At 43.1% G+C, this 24,079-nt stretch overlaps 1 pseudogene; it reads right to left on the bottom strand.

The window, feature by feature from the left end:
- Nucleotides 1-9,865: 9,865 nt before the first annotated feature.
- LOC114902369 lies at nucleotides 9,866-20,968 on the bottom strand (annotated as a pseudogene).
- Nucleotides 20,969-24,079: the final 3,111 nt, after the last annotated feature.

Raw genomic sequence — 24,079 nt, 5'->3', positions numbered from 1 at the left:
TCATATTATATATACATATACATTTTTTTTCCATTATGGTTTATATCAGTTCCCTGTGTTATACAGTAGGACCTTGTTGTTTATTCATTCTATGTATAATAGTTTGCATCTGCTAACCCCAAACTCCCATTCTGTCCATCTTCCTCCCCTTCCCTTTTCCAACCACAAGCCTGTTCTCTATGTCTGTGAGTCTGTTTCTGTTTCATAGATAGGTTAATTTGTACCATGTCTTCTGTTATACATATAAATGGTATCATATGGCATTAGTCTTTCTCTTTCTGACTTAGTATGATAATCTCTAGTTCCATCCATGTTACTGCAAATGGCATTATTTCATTCTTTTTAATGGCTGAGTAGAATTCCATTGTATATATATACCATATCTTCTTAATTCGTTCCCCTGTTGATGGACATTTAAGTTGTTTCCATGTCTTGTCTATTGTGAATAGTGCTGCAATGAACATAAGGGTGCATGTGTCGCTTTGGATTATAGTTTTGTCCAGCTATATGCCCAGAAGTGAGATTGCCAGGTCATATGGTAATTCTATTTTTAGTTTTTAGTTGTTTTTTTTTTTTGTGGTACGCGGGCCTCTCACTGTTGTGGCCTCTCCCGTTGTGGAGCACAGGCTCCAGACGCGCAGGCTCAGTGGCCATGGCTCACGGGTCCAGCTGCTCCGCAGCATGTGGGATCTTCCCGGACCAGGGCCCGAACCCGTGTCCCCTGCGTTGGCAGGCGGACTCTCAACCACTGCGCCACCAGGGAAGCCCTATTTTTAGTTTTTTTGAGGAACCTCCATACTGTTTTGCATATTGGCTACACCAAATTACATTCCCAGGTTGGTACGTCTTCTGAGTCTGCTGTAATCTCTAACTTTCCCCTTGGATACAGAGACTGAAGGGGTGTGGACACTTTAGGATGGAGGAAGAGGGAGAGTTGTGGCTCAAAGAAAGAAGAGAAAAGCTGGCTGGTCTGGCTGGGGCAGGAGCACACTGAGAACACTGGTCAGCCTTGTGAAAAGAGTTTTTACATAGAACAAGTTACGCTTGTAATTTAATGGGGAAATAGTAGAACAAACCCAATGTATCCTTTCCAAGTGTTGACAAAACAAAAAACCACACACTGTTAGAGTGACTTCAACAACAGAAACTCATTTTCCCAGTTCTGGAGGCTGGAAGTTGAATATCAAAGTCCTGGCAGGTTCACTTTCTCCTGAGGCCTCTCTCCCAGGTGGCCTCCTCCTGGCTGTGACCTCACATGGCCTTTCCTCTGTGGATGCCCATCCCTGATGTCTCTTCCCCTTCTAAGGACATCTGTCAATGTTGCATAAGGGCCTCTCCCCAGCAGCCTCATTTTACCTTAATCAGCACATTACAGACTTTATTACCATATAGGGTCCCATTCTGATGTACTGGGAGTTAAGCTTCAACTTATGGACCGTGGGGGGCACACAGTTCAGCCCACAACATCCCACGTACACATCCAGTGAGTGATGCCCCCAGCCAACCCTGCTCCTCATCACTGGGAAGCAAATCCTGCATATCAGAGTTTTCAATGTAAGTAGTGTACTCTGTGTCTTTCAAGTATAGGATGTCTTTTCATTAATAACCTTTAAAAAATTATCACATGTCCACAGTCCCAACTGACTACAATTGTCTTTTTGTTTGGATGTATGTATTTCAATTAAGAATAAAAGCCTTGTCAAATATTGTTGATTACATACATGCTCTTTATTTCTGTAATATACATTCTTTTCCCTCTTGTTACTATTTTCTTGAAGGAGCTGGTGAGTTGTGCCATAGAGTTGCCCACACCTGGATTTTGCCGATTGTGTCCCTGTGCTGTTGATTTTCGTCACTACTGGGAGCAGTGGCTCTCTGTGAAGAAGAGGACCACCTAGAAAGCTCGCTTTCATTCAGCCCATTAAGTAAAAGGGACAGAAGTGCCAAAGGAAGCAGAGACTGACTGGGGCTCTCAGTCCTCCTGGCGGCTGCTGTAGGGTTGAAGGGAAGGGGTAGAAATAGGCCTGAGTGGCCACAGCTCCCTGCAGATCCTGGCAAACCTACTGGCAGCCGTGAAGGAGCAGAGAGAAGGCTGAAGGGTCAGGTGGTTCTCATTTGTCCCCATCCCTGGAGAGCCAGGTTTCTCTGAAGGGAGTCTCCTCAGACGGAAACCCTTCCTGCACAATGGCCCTGGCATCTTCCCTGGCACAGCTCCAAGCAGAGGCCAGCTGCCCCATCTGCCTGGATTACCTGAGAGATGCAGTGACCACTGACTGGGCACAACTCCTTGTTACCCCTGCATCCAGCAGTGCTGGGAGGGTCTCCATGACATCTTCCCCTGTCGTGTCTGCCTCCAGCCCTGCCCTGACAAGGGCATCAGGAGGAACAGCCAGTTATGTCTCATGATTGATTGTGTGAGGAACCTTCCCAACACGGAGGACATGAAGAAATGGCAGAAAGAGAAACCCCTGTGTGAGAAGCACAGGCATGTTCTGAGCCTGTTCTGTGAGAAGGACCTGGAGCTGCTGTGTCCCCAGTGCAGGGTCTTCTCTGACCACCGTGGTCACCCCCTGGCACCCATGGAGCAGCCTGCACCCTCTCCCAGGAGGAGGATCAAAGCCCACATTGAGCCCCTGACAAAGCAGCTTGAAGATGCTGAAAAGGCATTAGAGATGCAAATCTCCAAATCATCTGACTTGATGTGGGAGGTAGAGAATCAAAGGAATTAATTGTACTCTGAAGTTGTACACATTAAGCATTTCTTGGGAATGGAGCACGATCTAGTTCATGTTAGGTTACTAAATGAAGAGAAGCGTGTTCAAGATAAAATAATTGAAGAAAAAAACCAAATATCAAACCACGGACCCACGTTGCAAAGTCTGCTTGATGAAATAACTGAGAAGTGTTTGCAGCCTGACCTGGATTTACTGACAGACATTGAAAGGATCCACAGCACATATGAAAACTTAGAGAGTCCAACAGGCTTTTCTTATGATTTAAAGGAGGAGGTTTTCACTCTCCCCCAACAATATTTTGGCCTCCACAAAATGATCAGCACATTTCACGTAGACTTGACATTTAATCCTGAAACTGCTCACCACAGTCTCATCATCTCACAGGACAGGAAAATGGCAACATTTCGAGGGATGGAACCAAACTGTGTTCTTAATCCCGAGGCATTTACTTCTCACCTAGAAGTCCTGAGTTCTGAGGGATTTGACGCTGGCAGGCATTTTTGGCAGGTAAAAGAAAAAGGCCTGGGTGAATGGTCCTTAGGTGTGTGTAAAGAAACTTTCCCCAGAAATGCTCCATCATCACCATCACCAAGCAATGGCTGCTGGCGAATTCAGCTCTGGGGTACTACTCATGGCATACGGAATTCAGGATACACCTGTTGGATTGGTGTTTTTCTGGACTATGAGTTGGGGGAAGTTTCTTTTTACAATTTGAATGATAGATCTCATTTATATACCTTCAGTGACATATTTACAGAAAGACTTATGCCCTATTTCTCTATTGGACCTTCTTCCAAATCTCTTACAATAAGTCTAGTTGAAGATGAGTGCTGAGCCCCCTTGGAAGACATTCTGTGTGTTCTACTTTCTTCCTGTGTCCAGGGAAAGTCCTTGCAATAAAGAGTCTGAGTCCATCTTTGATGTCTGACTGCTGATGTCTTTTTAATACTCCCCCTCTGGCTTCACCTCTGCCCCATATCTGGGCAAATGGTCAGGGCAGCCTGACCTTGACTAGGTTTAGGGTGGTTCTAACCCAGGAAGGCCCTGCCTGCAGAGGAGCTCTTCCAAACCAGCAAAAACCTCCAAGCTAGCGGCTTTTTCCCCTTCTCTCAAGCCATTTTTGGACCGGTGGCCTCCCTGACTCCACATGAAGATTCAGTGAGTGCAAATAAACCATTTTACACCCTCTTGGTGTGTTTGTGGCATTAGCAGTTTTGACAGCAGAATCAAATTTTGTGTGGCTTGAGTTTTGCCTCACTGGGTTGACCATAATGGTCCTTAGAATACTGTATAATCCAAGTTTATTTTTCAGATATTCTGATCCCCAGAGGCAGGGTATATTCATTTTTATTTTTCAACTACCATAATGCAGGATGTTTCAGCCTATGTTTTCTAAAATTATAATACTGAACTTGCAATTCCCCATTTCTCCTGTGAAAAGTTTGGAAATCTATTACAAATTCCTTGAAAATGTAATATTTACCAAAAACAAAACAAAACAAAGGAAAGAAACCACTTCACACTATTGGTTCTTCCAGAAAATTCTATCACAAAATATCTAATTTGTCTTTTTTGAAGTATAGTTGATTCACAGTATTGTATTAGTTTCAGATGTAAAGCGAACTGATTCAGTAGTGTATGTATGTATATATACTGTACTATAGAGTAAATCCTGTTGTTTATTTATTTTATGTAGGGTGGGATGTACCTGTTACTCCCACACTCCTAATTTATCCCTCCCTCCTCTCCTGTTTGGTAACCATGAGTTTTCTATTTCTGTGAGTCAGTTTCTCTTTTGTATATAAGTTCATTTTTACTATATTTTAGATTTCACATATAAGTGATATCCTATGATATTTGCCTTTCTCCATCTTACTTACTTCACTCAGCATGACAATCTCTAGGCCCATCCATGTCGCTGCAGATGGCATTATTTTATTCTTTTCTATGGCTATTTTATTCTATAATATTCTTTCTATTTTATTCTTTTCTATGGAGTAATATTCCGTTGTATATATGTACCACATCTTCTTTATCCATTCTTCTGTTGATGGACATTTAGGTTGCTTCCACGTCTTTGCTATTGTAAGTAGTGCTGCTATGAACATTGTGGTGCACATATCTGTTCGAATTAGTTTTCCTCTTTTCCGGATATATGCCCAGGATTGGGATTGCTGGATCATATGGTAATTCTATACTTTCTAAGGAACCTCCATACTGTGTTCCATTGTGGCTGAACGAATTTACGTTCCCATGAACAGTGTAGAAGGGTTCCCTTTTCTCCACACCCTCTCCAGCATCTATTATTTGTAGACTTTTTGATGATGGCCATTCTGACCAGTGGGAGGTGATACCTCATTGATGTTTTGATTGCTTTTCTCCAATAATTAGCCACATTGGGCATCTTTTCATTTGCTCGTTGGCCATCTGGATGTCTTCTTTGGAAAAATGTCTATTTAAGTCCTCTGCACATTTTTTCATTGGGTTTATTTTGTCCATGTTGAGTTGTTTGAACTCTTTGTATATTTTGGAAGTTAAGCCCTTGTTGGTTGCATCATTTGCAAATATTTTCTCCCAGTCCATAGGTTGTCTTTTCATTTTATTTATGGTTTTCTTTTCTGTGCAGAAGCATATAAGTTTGATTAGGTCCCATTTGTTTATTTTTGCTTTTTTTTTTTTTTTTTTGCCTTGGGAGACTGATCTAAGAAAACATTGCAGTGATTTCTGTCAGAGAATGTTTTGCCCTGTTCTAGGAGTTTTCTGCTGTCATGTCTTATATCTACATCTTTAAGAAATTTTATTTTTGTGTATGGTGTGAGGGAGTGTTCAAACTTTATTGATTTACATACAGTGATCTACCTTTCCCAACATCACTTGCTGAAGGGACAGTCTTTTCTCCATTGTATAATCTTGCCTACTTTTTAAAATTAATGGACTGTAGGTGTGTGGGTTTATTTCTGGGCCCTGTATTCTGTTCCATTGATCCATATGTCTGTTTTTGTGTCAATACTATGCTGTTTTGATTCCTAAAGCTTTGTAGTAGTCCTCTGAAATTTGTAGGGTACTTTCTTCTTTTTTTTAAGACTTGCTTTGGCAATTCTGGGCCTTTTGAGGTCCCATATAAATTTTAGGATTTTTTGTTCTTGCTCTGTGAAAAATGTCATGGGTCATTTGATAAGGATCACATTAAATCTGTAGATTGCTTTGGGAAGTATGACCATTTTAACTATATTAATTCTTCCAAGAGCATGGGATATCTTTCTATTTCCTTGAATCATCTTCAGTTTCCTTTATCAGTGTTTTATACTTCTCAGCATGTAAGTATTTCACCTCCTTGCTTAGGTTTATTCTGAGGGGTTTCTTTTTTTTTTCAATGTGATTTTTTTTGTTTTTTGGTACGCAGGCCTCTCACTGTTGTGGCCTCTCCCGTTGCGGAGCACAGGCTCCGGACGCGCAGGCTCAGCAGCCATGGCTCACGGGCCTAGCTGCTCCGCGGCAGGTGGGATTTTCCCGGACCGGGGCAAGAACTCGTGTCCCCTGCATCGGTAGGAGGACTCTTAACCACTGTGCCACCAGGGAAGCCCTCAATGTGATTTTAAATGTGATTTTTTTTTTTAACTTTCTCTTTTTGATATTTCACTGTTAATGTAAAGAAATTCAACAAATTTCTGTATGTTAATCTTGTATCTTGCTACCTTGCTCAATTCATTTAACAGTTCTAATAGTTTTTGCATGGAGTCTTTAGGATTTTCTATATAGAGTATCATGATAATGGCATATACTGACAATATTACCTCTTTCCTTCCAATTTGCATACATTTTATTTATTTTTCTTGTCTGAATGCTATGACTAGGAGGTCCAATACTCCGTTGAATAGAGGTGATGAGATTGAGCATCCTTGTCTTTTTCCAGAATTTAGCAGGCAATCTTTCAGCTTTTCACTGTTGAGTATTATGTTGGTCGTTGGTCATAAATGGTTTAAATTATGTTGATATATATCCCCTCTATACCCACTTTGGTGAGAGTTTTTGTCATGCAGGGATGTTAAATTTATTAAATGTTTTTTCGGCATCTATTGAGATGGTCAGGTGGTTTTTATCTTTTGTTGATGTGGTTTATCACATTGATTGATTTGTGTATGTTAAACCATCCTTGTGAACTTAGGATGAATTCTACTTGGTCATCTTGAATGATCTTTCTTTTTTTTAATTTTTATTGGATTATAGTTGATTTACAGTGCTGTATTAGCTTCAGGTATACAGCAAAGTGAATCAGTTATACATACACACACACCCACTATTTCCTAGATTCTTTTCCCATATAGGCCATTACAAAGTATTGAGTAGAGTTCCCTGCGCTATAGAGTAGGTCTTTATTAGTTATCTATTTTATATATGGTAGCATGTATACGTCAATCTCATTCTCCCAATTAACCCCTCCCCCCTTAGCCCCTGGAAACCATAAGTTTGTTTTCTATATCTGTATCTCTACTTCTGTTTTGTAGATAAGTTCATTTGTACACTTTTTTTAGATTCCACATATAAGTGGAATATGCACAAAAAGCAAAAAAAAAAATCATATGATATTTGTCTTTCTCTCATCATGTCAATCTTTAGGTCAATCCATGTTGCTGCAAATGGCTTTATTTTGTTCTTTTTTATGGCTGAGTAATATTCCATTGTATATATGTACCACATCCTCTTTATCCATTCCTCTGTTGATGGACATTTAGGTTGCTTCCATGTCCTGGTTATTGTAAACAGTGCTGTAATGAACATTGGGGTGCATGTATCTTTTCAAATTATGGTTTTCTGCTAATATATGCCCAGGGGTGGGCTTGCTGGTATAATCTTTTTTATGTGCTCTTGGATTTGGTTTGCTAATATTTTGCTGAGAATTCTGGCATCTGTATTCATCTAAGATATTCACCTATAATCGTATTTTTTGGTGGTATCTTTGTCTCCTTTTGGTATCAGGGTGCTGGTGGCTTCATAGAATGTCTTTGAGAGTGTTGCCTCCTTTTCAGTATTTTTGCAGAGTTTGTGAAGGATTGGTATAAATTATTCTTTGTAGACTTGATACATTTCCCCAGTGAAGCCATCTGGTCCTGGACTTTTGTTTGCAGGGAGTTTCTTTTTCCTATAAATTTTATTTTATTTCTAGTGATCTGTCTGTTCAAATTATCTGTTTCTTCTTGATCCATTTTGCCATGCTGTATTTTCTAAAAACTGGTCGATTTCTTCTAGGTTGTCCATTTTGTTGGCATATAACTGTTCATAATATTTTCTTATGGTATTTTTTATTTCTGCAATATCCGTTGTTATTTCTTCTCTTTCGTTGCTTATTTTGTTTAATGGGTCCTGTCTCTTTTCTTCTTGGTGAACCTAGCCAGAGGTTTGTCAATTGTGTTTATCCTTCCAAAAAAACAGCTCTTGGTTTTATTAATTTTCTATATTGTTTTTATTAATCTCTATTTTATTTATTTCATCTCTCATCTTTATTATTTCCTTCCTTTTTCTGACTTTCAGTTTTGTTTGTCCTTTCTCTAATTCTTACAGGTGGTAGGTTAGGTTGTTCATGTGGAGTGCTTCTTGTTTTATGAGGAGGTTCTGTATGGTATAGACTTCCTGCTTAGAACTGATTTTGCTGCTTCCCATAGCATTTATATGGTTATGTTTCCATTGCTGTTTGGCTCAAGGTATTTTTAAATTTTCTATTTGATTTCATAGTTGACCCAATAGCTTTTTAGTTGCCTGTTGTTTAGTCCCCATGTATTCATTTTTTTCTCATTCTGTGGTTGATTTCTAATTTCATGCCATTGAGGTCAGAAAAGATGCTTGAAATAATTTCTACCCTCTTAAATTTGTTAAGGCTTGTTTTGTGTCCTAGACTGTTGTCTATCCTAGAGAATGTTCCATATGCATTTGAAATAATGTGTATTCTGGGGTTTTTTTGGATGTGGCATCCTGTATGTATCAATTAAGTCTAGCTGTCTTATTGTGTCATTTAGGATTTCTGTTGCCATATTGATTTTCTGCCTGGAAGATGTGTCCATTGATGTCATTGGACTGTTAAAGTCTCTGACTCTTACCATATTCCTGTCAATTTCTCCTTCTCCGTCTGTTAGTATTTGTTTTATGTATTTAGGTGCTCCTATTCAGGGTGCATATATGTTAAAGAGTTTGATAGCCTCTTAAGGTATTGACTCTTTTACCATTATATAGAGTCCTACTTCATCTTTCTTTCTGGCTTTTGTTTTAAAGTCTATTTTGTCTGGCATGTGTATTGATACCACTACTTTCTTTTAATTTCCATTGGGATGAAATATTTTTTCCATCCCCTCACTTCCAAAATATGTGTGTCTTTTGCCTTAAAGTAGGTCTCTTGTAGACAGCATGTTGTAGAGTCTTGTTTTATTTTCCAATCTGCCACTGTATGTCTTTTGATCAGACTTTTTAGTCCATTGATATTTAAAGTACTTTTTCAACCATAATTCAAAAAGAGTCATGTACCACAATGTTCATTGCAGCACTATTTACAATAGCCACGAAATGGAAGCACCCTAAGTGTTCATTGACAGATGAATGGATAAAGAAGATGTGGCCCATGTATATAGTGGAATATTACTCAGCCATAAAAAGAAACGAAACTGAGTTATTTGTAGTGAGGTGGATGGACCTAGAGTCTGTCATACAGAGTGAAGTACGTCAGAAAGAGAAAAAGAAATAGCGTATGCTAACACATATGTATAGAATCTAAAAAAAAGGGGAAAAATGTTCTGAAGAACCCAGGGGCAGGACAGGAATAAAGACGCAGACACAGAGAATGGACTTGAGGACACAGGGAGGGGGAAGGGTAAGCTGGGACGAAGTGAGAGAGTGGCATGGACATATACACACTGCCAAATGTAAAATAGATAGCTAGTGGGAAGCAGCCGCATAGCACAGGGAGATCAGCTTGGTGCTTTGTAACCACCTAGAGGGGTGGGATAGGGAGAGTGGGAGGGAGACGCAAGAGGGAGGAGATATGGGGATATATGTATACATATAGCTGATTCACTTTGTTATACAGCAGAAACTAACACAACATTGGAAAGCAATTATACTCCAATAAAGATTAAAAAAAAAGTATAGGGAACAAATCTATCATTCTAATTGTAGAAGGAAACCTCACCCAACTCATAGTTCAGAAAAATACCAATATTACTGGGTTCTACCATGGACAGGATGGTTTCTCTTAGGACTTGACACAACATCAGTTCTCTAAACATATCACCCATCTGCCTAGAATCGACTCTCAACTACTGGGTGATTTCGCCAGTTCCTAGGAAAATAATCTCGGCACAGTCTTGTTTCCCACTTCTATCTCGCAGTAATGTCTGCCAGAATGAAATCTATTACAACATGGGACAGCAGGACAGAGATAAAATCTACTTGGGTAATAAAAAGTTTGGCTTTCTCTTTCCATATTGCACAATTTTTCCATCCTCGGAGACAATAAGTTGAGGATGTGCTGTTTCAAGGTCTAAAATCACATCTACTAGAAATGGCTTGGTAATTCTATCAATGCCAGAATATTGTAGAGGAAGGTTAAATCCATACTTGTTTAATTGGAATGAAAATGCTCAGAGCATTTCAGGATTTGATACTTGCACTGGATACTCTTAACCTGCCTCAGTAATTCCAGTTCTGACTGCACACACTTACCCGCTACCTCCCTCAGCAGATGTTTCAATGTGGAAGCATGATCTGTAAATGTTACAAAGTTTTCATAGAGTTTTGTTAAAATGTCCATCTCTTCATCTTCCATCTGCCTGGGAATATCCTCTTGCTGATTCTGTAGAAACAGTCTAAATTTGCTCACATTCAAAATTTATTTCTTCTCTCCTATATTTAACCTGCTTCCTCTGTTCAACTGATTGGCTGGCTTGCAGAGTTATCACTTTTTCAACTTGTTCCATATCACTCTTCAAGTGCTCAACGGTACACTGTAGAATTTTCTTGTGATGAGAGGCAGCTTTCTTAATGGGGCAAATGTAGTGTTTCCATTGTTGAATAAAGAAACTGCACTGTGTACATAAAACCTCTAGGTCCTTCCCTAAAAAGGGTCAGAAACTGATTGTGCTTCTCACACACAGAACTCTCTTTCTGCCCCTTCCACGTGCTCCTTCTGATCTGGAGTAAATTAGCAATTTCAGTCAAATGACTGAGCTGGGGAAGGTATCACCTAGGTCCTTCCAAGCCATGTTGATGCATGAGTGACAGAAGTTGTGCCAACAGTTGATGGTTACTGGATCTTTCCAGTTATCCACACAGATGGGGGTAGCTAGACACCTCTTGTGGCTGTACCAAGGCTGTCACAAACTCCACTGAGTTGAGAACAGAAGTGGTGGATAAGAATGCTCCCTCTGGCAAGGCCCGCTCAAGCTCAAGACCCAGTGAGAAGTGGATATCCTCCCCCAGCGATAGCAGATTGAACAGTTTTATGTTTCACTGGACCGCCATACTGATGACAGCCACCTAAGTCATGTTCAGTCCCCTGTACCTACCTCAACTTGAAGGGCAAGGGAGATTCACTGCTTGTAGCTCTATCACAAATTAGCCCACCCAGATTTAACATTAATGACTTTCTTCTACAAGTAACTAACCACAGGTTCAAGCAAGTAATCTCTCCACTGGGGAGAAAAGCTTTTAATTTCAAAATTTCCTAGACTGGCAATCACAATATAATAATTATTTCAGGCAAGAATCATCAATGACTGCAAATACTGTAAGGTAACATTTCATGGGAAATAATATATTCACACAATCTCAAAATATCACTCTGAGAATTATAGTTCATGTATAGAAAGACAAAATAAGTGCTTTACAATGTAGAGACTAGAGAACACCTCCTGACCAATGAATGGATAAATTAATGGCCTGCGATGGGAAGAAAAACAGCACATATGGAACAGTTCTGCCCCCCCCCCACCATTACCCAAATCTAATCACAGGGAAATAATCACCAAAATTGAAACCATGGAACATTCAATGGTCTTAAACACTGCATAAACAAGAATGACACTGAAAAAGAAATTATGGGGGAGTGTTCTACATTAAAAGAGACTAAAGAAACAACTAAGAGAAATTCATGATCTTAAGCTTTGATTCTAGATAGGCAGGAAAACTGCTGTAAAGTGGATAGTATGGGACAAAAGGGAAATTTTGAATACGCACTATTTATTGGACAAGAGTAATAGTTAACCATCTTGAATTCTAAAATTACACTTTAGCTACATAAGAAAGTATTCTATTCTTAGGAAATACATAATGAAATACTTATAGATGAGGGGTCATGAACTTTAAATGTTACTCTGAAATACTACTTTACCAAAAGCAGGTGTCATGGTTTTGGTATGATGTGGGAGTGTGATGGCTGTGACTATAAGACTTCATAGAGATGGAATAGTTCTCTATTTGGTGGTGGCTACATGAATCTGCATGTGATAAGTGTCACAGAACTATACGTACTCATTTGACCGATATCAAATTCTTGGTTTTCATATAATATTGTTAAGAAACATGGGAACGTAGACAGTGGGTCCATGGGACCCCTCTGTACTATCTTTAAAAGTTCCTTGAATCTATCATTATTTCAAAATATTAAAGTTTAGAACCCAGGTTATAATCCTCAGTTTGGCTCAAATGAAATTCCCGTTTTTCTTCTTAACTTGATTGTTAATTGAATTTTGTCAAAAACATGTACTATTTTTTATACTTAAAAAAAAATCATAATGTTGATATCTATAGTCAATATCACATTGATTAATAGCCACCCTCCTTCATGGACACGTCACCTTCATCTGGCTCTATCAAGACCACTTTCAGAATGATGTTGTTAATCCACTAATTGCCAAATCCAACGGATTTTTTTTTACATGTATATGAAATATTTTTATTGTTGTCAGTTTTATAGAAACAGGGTTGTATTATTCACACTTTTCCGCATCTTGCTTTTCTTTTTTTTGAATTTTATTTAATTTATTTTTTTATACAGCAGGTTCTTATTAGTCATACATTTTATACACATCAGTGTATACATGTCAATCTCAATCTCCCAATTCATCACACCCCCACCCCCACCCCCACCCCCACCCCCCGCTGCTTTCCCCCCTTGTTGTCCATACGTTTGTTCTCTACATCTGTGTCTCAATTTCTGCCCTGCAGACCGCTTCACCTGCACCATTTTTCTAGATTCCACATATATGCCTTAATATATGATATTTGTTTTTCTCTTTCTGACTTACTTCACTCTGTATGACAGTCACTAGATTCATCCACGTCTCTACAAATGACCCAATTTCATTCCTGTTTATAGCTGAGTAATATTCCATTGTGTATATGTATCACACCTTCTTTATCCATTCATCTGTCGATGGGCATTTAGGTTGCTTCCATGACCTGGCTACTGTAAATAGTGCTTCAGTGAACACTTGGGTGTATGGCTCTTTATGAATTATGGTTTTCTCTGGGTATATGCCCAGTAGTGGGATTGCTGGGTCATATGGTAATTCTATTTTTAGTTTTTTAGGGAACCTTCATACTGTTCCCCATAGTGGCTGTATCAATTTACATTCCCACCAACAGTGCAAGAGGGTTCCCTTTTCTCCACACCCTCTCCAGCATTTGTTGTTTGTAGATTTTCTGATGGTGCCCATTCTAACTGGTGTGAGGTGATACCTCATTGTAGTTTTGATTTGCATTTCTCTAATGATTAGTGATGTTGAGCAGCTTTTCATGTGCTTCTTGGCCATCTGTATGTCTTCTTTGGAGAAATGTCTATTTAGGTCTTCTGCCCATTTTTTGATTGAGTTGTTTGTTTTTTACTATTGAGCTGCATGAGCTGTTTATATATTTTGGAGATTAATCTTTTGTCTGTTGATTCATTTGCAAATATTTTTTTCCCATTCTGAGGGTTGTCTTTTCATCTTGTTTGTAGTTCCCTTTGTTCTGCAAAAGCTTTTAAGTTCCATTAGGTCTCTTTTGTTTATTTTTGAAAAACATGTACTATTGATTCATTGCTTTGGTAAAAATCTAGTAACTGGAAGAAGTGACAAACGAGGTACCTAGAGAATCCAGAAGGCTGTATGTGGTCCCTTCGCAGCGCCCTCTAGTTGTTCTGAACGTGTGGTTCCCAGACCAACATCATCAGCATCACCTGGGAGATGGTTAAAAATGCAGCTTCCTGGGTCCCACCTGGGATCTACTGTGTCAGAGCATGCAGGGGTGGCTCAGCAGTCTGTGTACAGGCCTTCCTCCTTTCATCACGCTGTGACTTACTTACAAATGGAGGGATGGTGGTACCCTGCATCGAGCAGGGCTATTGGTGCCATCTTTCCAGCAGCGTTTGCTCACTTCATGCCTCTGTGCCACATTTTGGTAATTCTCACAGTATGTCAGTTTTTCATCATTATTATATTTGAATGGTGATCTGTGATGAGTGATCTTTGAAGTTACTACTCTCACCCGCTGAAGGTTCATATGATGGTTGTTAGCATGGCAATAAAAAATTTTTTAATTAAGGCGTTACATTGTTTTTTAGACAAAATGCTATTGCACACATGATAGACTACAGTACAGTGTAAACACACTTTTGATACACATTGGGAAACCAAAACACTTGCATGACTCACTATTTTGTGATAGTCCTGTTCTTGGAGTAGTCTGGGACCAAACCCACATTTTCTGAGTTATGCATGTGTCAATAATATCTCTGAGTGATTCTGACACATGCTGAAATTTAAAACTGATTTACAAACACTTTCTATGTGCTCCCCCTCACTGGGGAGGCCACAGTTACCAGCTGTGTCCTAAAGGTTCCTCAATCTCTAGGTGTGGTTCAGGTGGATCTACCTGAAAGTCTTGTGTCCAAATGCCATTTGGCCATTTCTAGATGCCTCTTCCCCAATTGCCAACACTTCACTCTGTCTTACATTGAATTAATTACTCCTCCTAGCCTGTTAGGAGGTAGGTAATCACGGGATTACCTATTTCAGTGAATAATATCTCCACACCCAATGGCCCACACCACTTTTCCTCAAGTCCATTTCTCTCTCCCAAATCAGGGTGGCAGCAGCTCTCACTAGGGCCACTTCTCTATTATCCTAAATGGCCCATTCGCTGGGTCCTCTTCAGTCCCTGTCATCATTCTGTTCTCTGGAATGCACTTTTCAAAAAAAAATTGATCTCATTACACCTCTGCTTTAAAAACTCATCTCCTTTACTGTTATTAGGATAAGTATCCTGACCCTAGACTGGGGGCTTGTGAGGGGAGATTGTTGGCAATGCCTGTTTTTTAATACCTGGCTTCCTGCATTCTCTTTGTGACAATACATCAAGCTGTACGCTAATGAATTCTACAACTTTTTTGATGTATGTGAGACTTCCATAGACAAATTTATTTAAAAATGCACAAGCCAGGATCAGATCCAGTGACCCCTCCATCCTGACTACAGAGGGGATGACAAGGAGTGTCCTGAGCCACTCAATCATGAGAGAGCTCTTTCTCTCACCAGAGTTGGAAACCATTACAGCTACCAGTAAGGCAAACTGGTGTTCACACTCCTGGCCTGAGCACAACTGTGTGAACACGGGCCTGGTGCACAGTAGGAGCACAGCTGGTAAGTGGCAGAGCCAGTGTCAGATCCACTCTCACAGGAACCACGCCCTTCAGATCTGAGATTCATAGCATAGACTGACATATTTACCTGCTTCAGGTGCAATTATAATCGTCCTCATGACAAGAGTCACTGACACAGCACTTTCTGTCTTCTCACTTCTTGTTTGAGTCTCAAGTACCCAAGGGGGTAGGTTCTACCACCAACTCACTTCACAGAGCATGAAATCGAGGCACAGCGGGGTGAGCTCACCCGTGCTCCCAAGCTTACAGCTGATAACTGGCAGAGCCCGAACTCAAACCCAGAGTCTTGTTCCAGAGTCCACTCCACACTGACCACACCTAGGGTCACTGGGACAGGGCAGAGGACAGGGGACATTGTGCAATTTGGAGGTGGGGCTGGAAGGAAGGCTACTTGAGACCCCACCATGACGCACGTCTGTGGTCACACAGCCAGTGAGTGACCAGGGTCTGAACTCAGTTTCCTCTTACTGCACATCCCTGTTATCACCGTTTCCCTTGGTGGGGGTCACCAAAATGCTTGTTGCAAATGCAGATTCCCTGGCTCACCTATGGAGACAGAATAGAAACAGTTTCTATTTTTAAGTAAACATTTATGGATGTAGACCATACATACATAAAGACACACATACATCATTTTACATATCCTGAGAATGATTACAAAGTGAACATAGTCCCATAAGCCACCAAGCCCACAGATAGAACAGTACCTGCTCCCTTTCCCCTCCTGGCCACTCTCCATCACTGCCTCCACTCTCCTCCCCAAAGATGACCGCCACCTGCTGCTAAACCATGCACTGGTTTGGCCTGGTTTTGATCTTCATATGAGGGGAGCCATACACAGTATGTTATTGTATTTCTGGACTCTGCAGCTCAATATGATAGGTGGGGAATTCATCCTTATTTTTCTGTTTTTCAGATCCCTTTTCTTGGTGAATAGTAGTCCATTGCATGCCTGTACTACTGTTCATTAGTTCATTCTGTTGCTGAAAGCCCTTGGGTTGTTTCCAGATTTCCCCTATTGGGAATTGTGTTGCTACGTGCTTCCTTGCACAAATGGACACATTTCTAAACATAAATAACAGGAGTGGAATTGCTGAGCTGAAGGGTTGTGTAGGTGCATACTCAGCTTAAGTAGAAAGAACCAAACTGGTTTTCAAGGTGGTTGGACCAATTTTCATTCTGATTTTTCTTTTTATCAGCTGTCATCACCTGACACTTTATTGGGTCAGATATTAAAAAAATATGTTAAAACATTTTTGTCCCATGCATATATGCAGGAGATTTATGTTTTTGTTTTTCATCTGTGCTGCTCTAGACGAGCAAGGACTTGGTTTTGTTTACTTCAGTTTCCCCAACACTAAGAACACTTAGGTGCTACTCGATGCTCATGTGACAATGTGTAAATACACTAGTATTTATGTTGTGAGTGTACAGTATATGCAGCAAAAAAAAAAAGGTTTAAATTAATGCATTAACAGAGATTATTTGGGGGCATTGGTGGACTTCCTTTTTTATCCTCTACATATTTTAAACAATATACACTCCCTTTTTAAAAAATTGTATTTCCTATTAGAGAAACAATTTTATGATTGTGAAGGACACCATTGTATACAATGTTAAGTAGAGTGAAGCAGATTATGAAACTGTATGTAAAATATAATGCCATTTATCACCTGTCATATAAAAAAATAAAGATGTGGATATATACAAACTTCTGAAAGCACACAGTTGAGAGCATGAATCTTGATTTATCTAAGTGGTAGGATGATGGCTGATTATCCCCCCATTAGTGTTCTTATGTGTTGTTGCTGTTTCTTGGTTTTTTTTTTTTGCGGTACGCGGGCCTCTCACTGTTGTGGCCTCTCCCGTTGCGGAGCACAGGCTCCGGACGCGCAGGCTCAGCGGCCATGGCTCACGGGCCCAGCCGCTCCGCGGCATGTGGGATCTTCCCAGACCGGGGCACGAACCCGTGTCCCCTGCATCGGCAGGTGGACTCTCAACCACTGCGCCACCAAGGAAGCCCTCTTATGTGTTTTTAAATATCTATTTTCCTGGCATAAAATAAAATAATACAAGAAAATATTAATCAAAATAGTGAAAATAATGCCAATCAAAACTGAAGTACTTCATGGGTAGTATGTACTTTCCATGCATTCGCATTTGAAATATTTACTGAATTTCTGGTTATTAGGCTAGAGATACTCTAAGTGTAAAGTATTGTTTCTGTCCCCAACCTACAAATGGGGAAACAGCTTTCAAGGGAGGCAGGATAACCTGCCCTCTTCTCAGGGATGTAGTGCAGCTGAGCCTGATGGGAGTCTTATACTCTGCATATGATGTAATCATAATAAATATTCTCTGCCAACCAATGAAAAGCCTAGTTTTTCCCTCATCAGTAACTTTCCTTTTACCTAATATTCCCCAGCCTCCCCACTGCCTTCTGCAAATTTTGCTCAGGGACGTGTAATTTTGCAGCCTCCCTGACAATTTGTTACCTAACCGGGAAGGGCGGGGGAGCCAGAGGGCCCTGAATCACATCTCCCCTCCTCGGGGAGTAAATGGACAACCTTACAAAGCTTTTCAGATTTCAGTTCATCACCAGCAAAGATGAAATTAAGTGGCATTGAGAGGATCAAGGGAGGATCACAAAGGTGCAATGGAGATCCTGTTTATCACCTGACCTAATCTAGGCGGGGCCTGGCCCTCCTCTCTCATCTCTAAGCAGCACCTCTGAACACGCCCCACACACCCCTCCATGCCCAGGGCCCACCCTCCCATCTATGGAGGAGCCACAGCCTTTAGGCCTGGACCCCAACAGCTCCACCCTCCTGGGGGTGTATATATACCCGTCACATCCCAGACCCCACCATGTGTTGGGAGAGCAGCCTGAGGACCTGGCCCAGAACCCAGAGAGAACTGCCCCCTCAGGTAAGCGGGGATCAAGGATGAAGCAAGACCATGGGGCTTCCTGAGCCGCTGCTCCAGGCCCAGCCTAGGGATCCACCTCCAAGGGAATCCAGACTGGGGTTTGGCGTATGTAAAAACCTGTCCTTTATTAGGGTTCCCAGTCCCACAGCGGGCCTTGTCCTAACTCACCTAAATGTTTGCTGAGAACACAGATGCCCAGTTCCCACCCTGTCCAGGGCCCAAGGATGGAGAGACTGGTATCTGTGTGTGAGAAAGCCCCCAGAGGCTGGTCTGAAGCCCCTGTGGGATCCCTCTCCAAGATGGCTCAGTCAGGGGCACTTTGTGGTGTTAACCAAAATTTCAGAAACCAAGACCTGATTGAAATAGAGGCCTTTATTTGGGGGTTGTTAGGACGGCAGCCCCAGAGACCCGGATTCATGAAGCACTTGACCTGTGTTCCCTGAGTCCAAGCTGGGGGAGGCTTATCAAGGCAAAGAACCTGCAAGGTTACATAAAATAAGGGCGCTAAGCAAAGAAGCATTGGCTGGGGCTACAAATGATTACACAGCTGCAGGGGCGGGGCCGGGGAAGTTGGAACTGCAAAGTTGCCCCAGAGCTGTCAGCAGATGCTGTTGTGAAAATGGCTGGTGGTGTCCTTGAGCCTCAACCAGTTCAGAAAATCAAATTCTCAGTGATGCACGGTCATGTCTGAAACCACATCAAAGGTGGCCACCGGGCTCCTCTTTGATTTTTAAATCCGTCATCAGTGTGTAGGTGGAGAGTGGAGGGATTAGAGCTATGGGACCCTGAATGAACTCGGTCTTCCTCAACTTCACCACTGCCTGCTTGCAGACACAGAGAGTACAAGTTAAGTTGCCCAAAGTCACTCAGTTCCTAAGGGAGACTGGAAACCTGGCCAGGATTTTAGTCATTCAACAGCTTAGTCGGGGACTGAGGTGATATTTGGAGATGCCATCATGGCGGGATAACACGGAGTTGACAGTCACGTGTGGGATGCAGATTTCCAAAACCTGGGTAAATTTACAACAGCCAGAGTGGAAAGAGTTCCTGATCCTGTCCTTACAGCTCTGGCACATTTTGTTGGGGGAGGTGACCCCTCATGGAGTCAGGAAGCTGGGATCAGGAGGAAGGGACAAGTGAGCTCTGAGTTGGGAGAATGAGAAGACAAGTGAGGGCTCTGCTTGTACAAAGGTGCTGGGACCAGAGCGGGCTGAACCTGCAGGAAGAGGACAGGAGGTTGAGTGCTGCAGAGAGCTTGGTGCTGGGAGAAGCTGGAGCTGAGGGAAGGATGTGGTTCTCGTGCCAGGAACAGCAGTCCTGCAGGAGAGGGTGTGATTAGATCCTGGTGTGGGTGGGAGGAGACTGGAGGGGCCCAGCGGGTGGTAGTGGGCTGGGTGGTCAGAGGCTGGTGCAGGCACCCAGAGGAACATGTAGGGACTTTGGCAAGGGTGTTAGTGGTGACAGTGAAAGACATATTCTTTGATCACAGCATCCTGAGCATGGAAAGTCTGGGGTTTTGTTAGTTGAGTACCATAGAGCACCTTCCAGCCAGGCCTGCTGCTAGGCACATTTTCCCCTCCTCCATAAATCCCTTCTGACCTGTCAAAGGTCACAGGGCCATAGATGGAAGAGCCAGGATTGCAGCCCAGGCAGCTTGGCTCAGAATCTCTGCTCGCTCCACCCTACCAGGCTTCCTCTCTTTCTGGCTCCACTACCCTGTTTGCAGTATTTTATAAATCTTTGCCAATCAGACAAGACACAAAGAACAATCTCTCTTGTTTTTCACTCTGATATCTCTGGATTATTAAAAATGATCTGCTTTGATTTCATTATTGGCATCTTTTTATCTTCTTTACCCATTTTTATGTCCAGATTTTTCATTATGTTTGCTTGAATTGCTTGATATAAGCTAATTATATGCTTGAAGTAATCATGTAGTTTTCTGATTTTCAAAAATTTGCTTCTTCGGCCAAACAGATGGAACATATTTCTCTATAATTTATTTCTATAGTCTATGGTTTTATGGTCACTTTTGTTTTTATTAGACATGCACAGTGAAAACTGCATAAGCCTGTAACCCTACACCACCACCTAGATGAAGAAATAGATTGTTACCAGCACCCCTAGAGCCCTTCTCACCTTCCTCCCAATCACTAGCCCATCCCTCCTCCCCCAGTATGAGCACTGATGCTGAGGTCTAACACCATGAAGTCGTTTTTCCTGCACACACAGTGTGTATTCTTTTGTGCCTGGCTTTTTGTCACACCACGTTACATCTTTGAGATTCACCCCAGTTTTGGGGTGAAGAGTATTTAGTGTCCACACATTGCTGATTAATGCCCCATTGTATGAACAGACCACATTCATCTAGCCATTCTAATGCCGTGGAACTTTGGGGTTATTTCCAGTTTGGACTTGTGAAAAGCGTTGTACTGAACCTTCGTGTATGTATTTTTGTGCACAGAGTTTGTAGCCCTGGTTCATAGTCTGGATGGTTACACAGCCTGAGTAAAATAACTGAGTGTATGTTCTAAGATAGTTAATAATGCAAAATAGTTTTCAAAAGTGGTTGTGCCCACTTACCTCTCACCAGCTGTGTATGAATGATCCAGTGACACCACATATCTCTAAGACGTTATATCTTAACACTTGAAATTCATTCTGGGGTCTCTGGACTCAGAGATTGTCTTTAACCTATCAGGGCTGGAGATGATTAAATCAATACACCCTCACCCCTCCCACCTCCCCCCATACCCTCCATGGATGCTCACTTTCAGCTTTGGGATCACTTTGCTGATCCCAGTGGAAAGTTTGGAGCGTCTAACAGGACTCTTCCTGTGTGGGTGCCCTGAACTCAAAGAGTTCTCAGCCCTGAGAGTTGGTGGCCTCTCAGCCTCTTTGAGAATCAGTAGATGCTTCAAAAGGAAAGCTCCACACCTTCTTCTTAGGATCTTGACTCCACAAATCCTCACTAGTTGGTAGCTCACCACTGTCGTCAGGGAGTACGTTTGTATGTGTGTGTGTTTCTCAGCTTCAACTCAAATTGACGTACTGATCTCAATCTCATTCTGAGCTTGAAGTGAAGTCAGTTTTGGGAGGGTGCCCAGAGCAAATTTCATCTAGTCCAAATCCCATCCACTTATGCAAAAAATTTCATATATTCTGTAGTTGAGAAGCTTAACTGAAAAGTAAATTTTGATGTATTATGAATTCAGTGCTGTTAGAAGTATCTGTGCTTTAAGCCAAAAAGTACCAGTTTTTTTTAATTAGATTTTTGACAAGATTGAAATTATTGAAGCTGGGTTTTTTATCCTTTAACCAGATTCTCTTTGAAATGGAATGTTATGTAACTTTCCCCAGGTCCCCAGATAGGAGGTGACTGAGGGGGAGTCCCATCCAGGCCCTGGGCTCTTGTCCTCAAACCCACACACTTTCCACAGTCCCAGGACCTGGTCCCATCAACCTGTGGTCCATGTGGGTGTAGGTGGGTGGTGGTGGAGGGGAGGATCAGAGGATGCCTCACTGTGGCAGTGAGAGTCCCTCAAGACACAGGGCAGGCTTTTCACAGGAAGGATTATTTTCTCATTCCCAGGAAGGAAAAGGCACTTTGGAGCTGTGTCTTCTCTCTGACCCAGAGAGTTGCTGAGCTTGGCTTCACACCCTGGAGCTACTGAGGGCAGCGAGTCGCCCAGCTGCTCTACGATAGGCCGCAGGAGTGAAGGAAGCCTCTCTGAACACCTGCCTGCACCCCAGAGTCCTGTAACATTCAGGACAGGAAGAAGGGAGACCTGAGGGTTCACCTGCTACTCAGCGCAGAGACCCAGTAGCCCGGCCTCCTAAGAAACCCACCTCAGTGCAGCCCCGATGGCTGTGGCAGCGGCCCTGGCTGGACTCCAGGCAGAAGCCAATTGTTCCATCTGTCTGGAGGGCCTGAGAGACCCCATCACCACTGAGTGTGGGCACAACTCCTGCCGCTTCTGCATCCAGCGGTCCTGGGCTCACCTGGAGGACAGGTTCCCCTGCTTCGTGTGCCGCCACCTGTGCCAGGAGCGGCAGGTGAGGAGCAACACCTAGCTGGGCAGGATGATCCGTGTGGCCAGGCTGCTCCAGAGCAGCCGGAGCAACAGGAGGAGCTGCGAGGAGCCGCGCCTGTGCGAGCTGCACCGCCAGGTCCTGAGCCTCTTCTGCGAGGAACACGTGGACGTGCAGTGTCCCCTGTGCGCACGGACCCCTGAGCACCAGGGCCACTTGGTGAAGCCGGTGGATGAGGCTGCGGCTGACCACCGGCAGAGGCTCGGCGCTTACGTGGAGACTTTGAAGAGGCGGGTGGCAGATGCCCACAGCCTGGTGGCCGCGCAGGACAGAAAGCTGCTGGAGCTGCGGGCGCTGGTGCAGCGCCAGCAGCTGGAGCTGGCCTCGGAGTTCCGGCAGCTGAGCCGGGCTGTGGACGGCGAGCAGGAGGCCGTCCTGGCGAGGCTGGTCCAGGAGGAGCAGGACATCCGGGAGCAGCTGGGCGCCAACATCACCGCCTCCTCAGACCACATCTGCGAGCAGCGGGGCCTCCTGCACGAGGTGACAGAGAGAAGCGTGCTGCCTGGAGCCAGGCTGCTGAGTGGCATCGGGGCCGTCCTGGGCAGGTGCGAGCGTCTGAGGTGCCCCGACGTCTACTCCTTCCAGCTGAGGCGGGAAGGCTGCAGCCTGCCCCCCGCAGCACTCGGCTCTGCAGAAAATCATTCAGAAGTTCCGGGAGGACGTGAGCCTGGACCCCGAGACAGCGCATCCCAACCTGCTCGTGTCCGAGGATAGAAAGTCGGTGACGTTTGCGAGGAGCAGGTAGCTTTTTCCCCCAAGCGCGTAGAGATTCTGCACGGAGCCTGCGGTGCTGGGCTCTGTGGGCTTTGCCAGCGGCGGGCGGTAGTGGGAGGGGTGGGTGGGCGGGGCCTCGTGGGCCGTGGGCGTCTGCGCAGACTCCGCCTCCAGGGCCGGCGCTGGGCGCCTGTAGGGACAGAGACGCCTCTGGACCCTGGGGTTGCGCGGAGGGGATTGTGAGGCCCACGGGCCGGGGGGCGCCCTTCCCCTGGAGCTGAAGGAGGAGCCTGGCGGGATCGGTGTGTATCTGGACTATGAGTTGGGCGCGATTTCCTTCTACAGTTGGAAGGACAGGTCCCACATCCACTCTTTCACCGACAAATTTTCTGAGATCTTAAAGCCCTATTTCTCTATCGGATGCTATACTCAACCTCTTACAATCTGCGCAGTAAGAGATTACTAAGGATGATCTTTGACTTTGCTTCTTTTTCTTCCTGAAATTTATGGACAGTAGGTAGAATGTTTACAACTGTCCTTACATCTGGCACCGAGATTTTTTTTTTAATGTTTATTTGACTTAAAGTCATGAAGAAAGTTTTTCTCATTTTGTTTTCTATTTTGTTGCTGTTGGTGGTGGTGTTTCCACAGCAGTAGAGATGTTGTGGGAACTAACAGGGACGTGGAGTTTAACTGTAAAGTGTTTCTGGAATTCTAACGTTGGAGCGTATAAAATTGTAATTTCACAGCTTCAGTAAATGTGTGAACACTTGCATATTTCCTATACCTATACATTTACCTGTTCCATAAGCACCTTACACGTTCCATGTGGGAGAGGAAACACACCTGTGTGGAGACAGTTCTCAGGGGGCGTCTTACACATGTCGGGAGCAAGGGACCGACCACTCAGGACTGTGTTTCCCAGGAC

This window comes from Monodon monoceros, unplaced genomic scaffold, assembly GCF_005190385.1.
Source record: "Monodon monoceros isolate NGI ecotype Baffin Bay Population unplaced genomic scaffold, NGI_Narwhal_1 Super_Scaffold_20, whole genome shotgun sequence".
Lineage (NCBI taxonomy): Eukaryota > Metazoa > Chordata > Mammalia > Artiodactyla > Monodontidae > Monodon > Monodon monoceros.
Note: the sequence above shows the minus strand (reverse complement) of the source record. Positions and strands in the feature narration are given on the sequence as shown.